The 7245-nt window shown below is 37.9% G+C and overlaps 1 non-coding gene across 1 annotated transcript; it reads left to right on the plus strand.

Annotated features, from left to right (window-relative positions):
* Nucleotides 1-6494: 6494 nt before the first annotated feature.
* trnan-guu (transfer RNA asparagine (anticodon GUU)) lies at nt 6495-6568 on the plus strand. The gene has a single exon. It is a non-coding gene; the product is annotated as a tRNA-Asn (tRNA).
* Nucleotides 6569-7245: the final 677 nt, after the last annotated feature.

Consider the following 7245-nt stretch of genomic DNA (forward strand, 5'->3'; position numbering starts at 1 on the left):
AGATGGCAAACGACCACAATGTGCTGCAATACACCTCCCCCCCCACCATGCTTAACAACTGGACAGAGGTTCTTTTCATTAAATTCTGAGCCCTTTCTTCTCCAAACGTACCTTTGCTCATTTTGGCCAAAAGGTTTGACTTTAACCTTATCGGTCCACAGAACTTGGTCCCACTATGCATCGAGCTTGTCTATATGTTAATTTTCCTTCTTCCAACACTGATTTTTGTGGTGAGGACGTAGAAGACATTTTCTTCTGATGACTCTTCCATGAAGACCATATTTGTGCGAGTATCTCTTTATAGTGGAATGGTGTACCAACTCCAGTGTCTGCAGGTCTTTCTGGATGGATCACATAGTCCAACGTGGGTTTGGAATTGCTTTTCTCACAATCCTGCGAGTGGTTCTGTCTGATATTTTTCTTGGTCTTCCAGATCTTGTTTCAACTTCCACTGTTCCTGATGACGGCCATTTCTTAATTACATTCCAAACAGAGGATATTGGCATCTGAAAACGCTTTGCTATCTTCTTCTAGCCTTCACCTGCTTTAAGCGCATCAACTATTTTCAGTTTCAGTTTTCTAGACAACTACTTAGAAGAAGCCATGGTGTTGATTGTTGGGGGGGGTCAGATGAGTCTGGGCATTTAAAACCTTAAGATTGACATCACCTGGTCTTTCCAGACGATGATTGAGAACAATCCATGACGCTGTCAGGTCTCAGCTTTAAAAAGTATGGTGCTATAAACTCTGCAGGGTGCTCAAACTTTTGCAGACGCCATTGTTGTTTTCTGTTATTTTGAAAGTGTAAATGATGAAATAAAATCTAACTTTTTGTGACATATTATACAAATGTCTAATCTGTAATTTGATACCTTTTGGAGATTTTTCCATCTTTTCTTGGCTTCTTTATGCACATTTATACAAATATTTACCTGGGGTGCCCAAACTTTCGAGCCCCACTGTAGAGGCATACTCTGTGAAGTACAAAAGAACAGACATAGTCTTTGACATCTACCAACAATCCAGTTTGAAGGCAGAACCTAGGTCAAAAAGAGGACATGAAGCCAGACGCAAAGTGACCAGCAATGGCAAAGTACCCAAGAACTGGCGTAACATTCTCAGTGAGGATGAGAATAAAACTGAGCTGTTCCACTTCCTCGCTGACAGAATTGCAGAAACTTTAACACCAAATGTGGTTATAGAGACCAAAGAGGATCAAGCTGTCAGCAACCACTTCATCAACCTAGATGATGTAAGTCCATGTACCGCAGTCATGAGGAAGCTGACACCAGGATCTTTGTCCATTCCAAAAATGGCAGCAAAAACCTTATGGTCAAAGCCAGTGACAGCGCTCTTGTTATAGCAGTCAGTGGTCTGCCAGTTCTTCGGGACATTGGTCTGCAACAATTGTGGCTTGCTTTTGGCCAAGGAATGAATCTTGGATGGATCATGACCTCTATCCATGTACTGGAAGGGAGAAGAGCAGTGGTATTCTTTTCTTTCATGCAGTAACTGCCTGTGATGTAGTTTCAGCCTTTGGTGACAAAGGGAAGAAGACTGCTTGGCAAACATGAAATATATTGGACAAAGCTTCTGAAATCTTCAGCCAGCTCAGCCACTACCCTCCAAGAATGGATGACGGTGACCTGAAGATTTTTAGAAATGTTTGTGGTCATGATGTACAACAGATCCAGCGAAGTAGGAGGAGTAGATGAAGCCAGGTTGGTAAGTAAAGTAAGTAAAGTAAAGGACATATGAAGCCATTCCTCCTACTCAAGCAACATTGCGGCAGCGTGTAAAGCATTCAGCCTACCAGGCAGGCTGCATCTGGAGTCAAGCAACTGTACTCCAGCCAGAAGTACTGAGTCCTTCTGAGTGGGGATGGACCAAGAAAGGTGATCTATGGCAGATCTTCTGGACAGAGCTATCACCAATTGTAGAAAGCTGTCAGCAACTGACCAAATGTGGATGCAAAGCAGAATGCCGTGGAAGATGTAAATGCTATAACTTTGGTCTTAACTGTACAGCAGCTGTAAGTGCCAAGACTACCAATGTTGGCATACATACATTACAATAACCCACTTAAATAAAATGAACACAAATACAATAATATTTTGTGCCTCCAGAAAAGTAAATAACATAAAACCTCCTGTTACTTTGACATGCTTTAATAATAATTTTTTTCTTGGAATTATGTCACGTTTCGTGGATTTTTTTCACATTATTTACTCTACATACCACTATAGATTCTCAAAACACAAAATAGATATGTATGGAACATCCTTATAGTAAAAAAAAAGGATTCAAAAGGTAAAAACCTTGAAATATGTCCCAATAGTAAAATTATGTGGGCAGATATGTGTTTTCCAATGATGGAAATGGCAGCCATCTTGGAAAATGGCGGCCATTTTGAAATATTAAGTGGCTAACGTTATTTTTCAAATTATTGGCCCCAGAGGGATAACCACACCAAATTTGGGGCTTGTATCCACTTGTGAACGATTTTCCCCCTTATCTGCCCCACTATTACTTGTTTTGGAGGTAAATATGCTTCTGAGCTGAAAATGTCCCCGGATTTTGTCTGAGAAATCTGGTCACCTTAACCTAAAGGCATATTTTGTCTGCATATTCATGGATTTCAATAGAAATTAGTCAAATTTTGCCCATAAAAGTCTTTAAAGGCCGTTTTTTCTCACACTCCAAGCAAAGGTTTCCCACTTCTGTAGCACCTACATTCACCAAACTGTACAGTCGTATACCTAACCATATTTTGAAGGTGTTTACAGAGGGATTTGTTGAGAAGTCATTTTTGGCCTGATTTTTATGACATGTTATGCCTACAAATCCATTTTTCAAGGCTCTTGGCAGTATTTTCTCATTAACTGGGTAACAAAAGGAGATATTCATAATCCCTTCTGTAAATATCTTGTCATTGAATATATCAAGAAAACGCAAAAATAATTTTGAACCTTATTTTTTTTCAATGGTCAGATTCTTCGCTTCAATATGCAAATTAGCAGATATTTAATTAGATATAACCTGATTCGCATATTTAAACATCAAATTACAGAAAACCTTCAATACATTTTTTTCTCTCATTTATGTGAGTAATCAACGGTTAAAGTTTCATGGTGATATCTTTAAGTTAATTGTTGTTAGTCTATTCACCTGTAGTGTCTCACTTTAATGTGTTCATGCTTTTTTATACCAAAGTAGATTCTCACATCATTACAATGTATATAATATGCAATCCACCCAATTATTATAATAATAATAATAATAATAATATAAAGAGTCATCTCTACCAACGATTGGGTAGTACCAGCGTCATTGAGAGAGAAGATGTGGTGTAATTATAGCGTTTGAGCCTTAAAACAAAATTTAGGCGGCAGCTGGCAACTTAAAATAAAACTAATACATTGGAATATAATGCAGTAATGAACTCTGGCATTCTGTATTGCCATCAAGTATTATTATTCCTGCTAAGTTAAAGACTGTATGATGATATCTCTTCTCCTTTGTGTCTTGTTAGGGGAAATAACATCTTTAAATATGCAATTTATTATAATGTATATGTGTTTTCTGCTTATGATCAAAACTTTAAAACTTCAATAATCCCATTGGTGTTAAGTAAATTACTTTTTTGTTACTGAGTGTGTGAACTGGTGAATAAGATATACTAGCTGCCTTTTGCTTTTCCTAATGTAACGTAGCGTAAAACCTTTTCATGAAACTTGTACAGAAGCAACAGTAGATGCTACTATAATGTCAAAAGTGTGTCAATATTTGAGTATTTCCTGAAGAAATGAATGACAACCAAAATTGCAAAACATGTAACCTTTAATTAAACATTTCAACTGAACATTTTAAACAACAAAAATATAACATTATTATCAAACAACAAATCTATAATAAACTAAACAGAACTACCAAACTTATTTTTCCTTATCACAGGCCTCTGCCTCTTGCCTGAGGTTTTAATTTTTAAATAAAAAGGCAGCTTTGTCAACATTTTTCTGATGGTGCCCACAGGGCTTCCTCGATCTCGTACACAGCGTCCCCATCCTCCACCGAGAGCTGCAGGTAGCCCGGCTTCCTAAACCCAGTGGCTCCCAGAGCGCTGACCACAGCCGTGGAGACCGGGTCCTGGACGGAGGAAATCAACATTTCTTAGAACTGATTTCAAGTTCCTGTAATCACAATGTTTGAAATAAAACATCCATCCTCTGGAGGAGTCCACCGAAGTTAATAAACAATTGTGTTGCCTCATAATCTAAACTGCACTGGTGATTGACAATAGTTTTCTGTTTTTGTTATTTTCTTCTTTAGTGCAATGCCTCAGAATTTTAACATTCTTAAATGTACTGAACTCATGCATCGTAATCTTTCAGAGAGGAGGTATCCAACACTGCTTCCCTTTATTGAAATATTCTCCTTTATTAAGCAATAGCAATTTACTGTACCCAGTAATTTTTTTAGCTTTTGTTTTCTTGCTAAATTTGATGATTTGTGATTCTATTTTTATTTATTTCTGTCAGAATGTTTATTTTTTCTAAAAACTCTTCTTTGATAAGCTACTGCAGAAACTCTACCTTTGAGTTTTACTAAAGACTGAGTCTGAGAAAACGACACTAAAAATAGAAACACAAAGACTGCAGTGTTTTATATCACTGTGTTGCTGGTGATATGAAAGAGTCATTCAAACGGTGCGTGTGTGTGTATGGTTTTATGGGAAGAACTTCATTTTTAGAAAGGAGTGTTAACTTTGATTTTTGGTTTCATTTTGGCATAGATGTGAGTTGTTCATTTCCAAGTGCTATGTCTGATTGCCTCGTGTGTAGAGTTTTGACATAATGAGCCAAATTCTGTCATGAATTGATATGGCTAGAAATACAAAATAAGGGATTGCATGTATAATCACTTTATTGAAATATTTATAGAGGGTGTTTTAAATATTTTACATTTCTTATTTGTCATACTTACATCAATACTTGCTACATATATTGTCAATATTTTGCATATTTAAATTAACAATTAAATCCTCAGCTTTGCCTGCTGACTCAACTGAATGGGAACCATCGCTGCATCCCTCCACAGGCTCACTTCCACCTGATGTTTGTTCTATAAAAAAAGAAATGTATATTATTTGTATCCCTGTAAAACAATATCCCGTATTCCCTTTAAATACTAAATTACCACAGCATTGCTAGGTTATATGTCATGTATATTAGATTATAATAATAACAAAAACATCCTATGTCCAGAGTATTGTGTGTAAGTGTATTATTTGTGTGATTGCCAATGACCAGGCTGCGACAGGGTGTCCCACCCTGATGGCCAGAGTTGAAGAAACACTGTCACAGACCTCGGTCGTTCCAAACTAGGACTCCTTACACTACAGGACCTTTCAAGTTGCTATTGGTGTTCACTTCTTCTCTATTTAGCAGTAGCCTGCCTAATAAAGTCTTCATCTCTTTTTTATCTTTCTGAAACATCTTTTCAAACACTATCAGTAGTTTATAGCTACCTGCTCCAATGATTTGGTTTTAAGGGACACAAATAGCTCCCAGTAAAATAGCTCCCAGCCTCAGATGGATGGACTATATGCTGTAGGCTTGGCCTATAGCTGCTCCGTCAAATGCGGGATTTTTGCTTTTATGTTCCCGCACTGATGCTTCTGCTTCATCTCCATCGTTTAATTGTTCTTAATCTCCTTAAATGGCAGCTAATAGCCTTGAGATACCCACACCGGTTTAAGTGGTAGGAAAATACATTTTTTAATTTAACTTTTATTTTCCCCATAAACCATGGTAGCTATAGACTCAACTCCTAACACCATATTCTTTGAGTTACACATTCTTTAGCTTAACATCAGACAGGCGCAGTCTCTGTGGCGCAATAGGTCAGCGTAGTCAACTGCTAACCGAAAGGATGGTGGTTCAAGTCCACCCAGGGATGTTTGTTGCTTAAATAACCTGGAGTGAGCCAACTCTGGGATTTATCTTCCTGCAGAAGACCATAGAGCAGCCCAAAGATAACCCAAGAGGTCTTATGTCTATTAGAAGGTACAGTTCTGCAAACCATGTACATATTAATCTTTGCGGTCATTGGTATGCAGGTCACTTGATGTAATACAAGCAAATACATAAGGCCCCACCCAACAGTTTAGTGATATGTTGCATGCACTGTATGTCAATGATCAAGCTTGTTGCTGTGACCAAGAGACCACCAGCAAAATGACTGATACATCATCAGTTCCGAAATTTTCTTGGATGCCAAATATTTAAATTCAAAGTCAGAATCCAATTGACATGTAAGAAACATAAAATGCACGTCCAGCTTCTACATTTCCGCATGAGTCAGCTTCCCCAATTCTGAGTAACAGGAAAATAGCCTGATAAGCAGACATGTGCAGCTCAACCTCAAAAAGCCATAAAGCAAATGCTTGTGGCTTAAAGATCGAGCTCCAGCTCAAAAAACATCACACAGGTGTAGTCTCTGTGGCGCAATAGGTCAGCGCAGTCGGCTGTTAACCGAAAGGATGGTGGTTCAAGTCCACCCAGGGACGTTTGTTGCTTAAATATCTTGGAGAGAGCCAACTCTGGGATTTATCCTGCAGGAGACCATAGAGCAGCGACACAACACATTCACACTTTTTCTTTAAAGTGCTACCCTTTGAGTCTGCCTTTAATCTGTGACTGTCACAGATTGACAAGCTCATGGCAAATTTATAGTTTGCCGAGTGCTGATGGTTTTTTCACATGTCTACAGAATATTCCTAATTCTGTGTTGTATGATGGTAGCTATTGACTCAACTCCTAACTTTCTTTGAGTTACACACTCTTTTGCTAAGGTCTCATACACTAAATAGGATGAATTCAATGAAATGTCACATTACAGAAAGCATAATACTACTGCAAAGTAAGGCCTGAGGCAAATCTTTGCTGGACATCCCGATGGTTTTAAGTGGCCAAACCCTGAAGCCAAGGCAAAAAACTGCTCTCCATAAATGCTGGAGACACTGAATTTTCCACCAGAACTAGAGCTAAATGTGGTTAACGTTGAATTAAATTTACCACACGTCTTTTTAGCTAAAAAAACTACAAAGATTATTTTTTTCCCTTTCCATCCACCACATTAACGTTACTTAAAGACGCTTTACTGTCACCCAACATATAGAAAGGTGTTTTTTTTGTGTGTGTTTTTTAAAGACATAGCTTAAATGTTAACTAGATGGACAATGTA

The sequence above is a fragment of the Etheostoma spectabile genome, unplaced genomic scaffold, assembly GCF_008692095.1.
Source record: "Etheostoma spectabile isolate EspeVRDwgs_2016 unplaced genomic scaffold, UIUC_Espe_1.0 scaffold00005615, whole genome shotgun sequence".
NCBI classification, from domain to species: domain Eukaryota; kingdom Metazoa; phylum Chordata; class Actinopteri; order Perciformes; family Percidae; genus Etheostoma; species Etheostoma spectabile.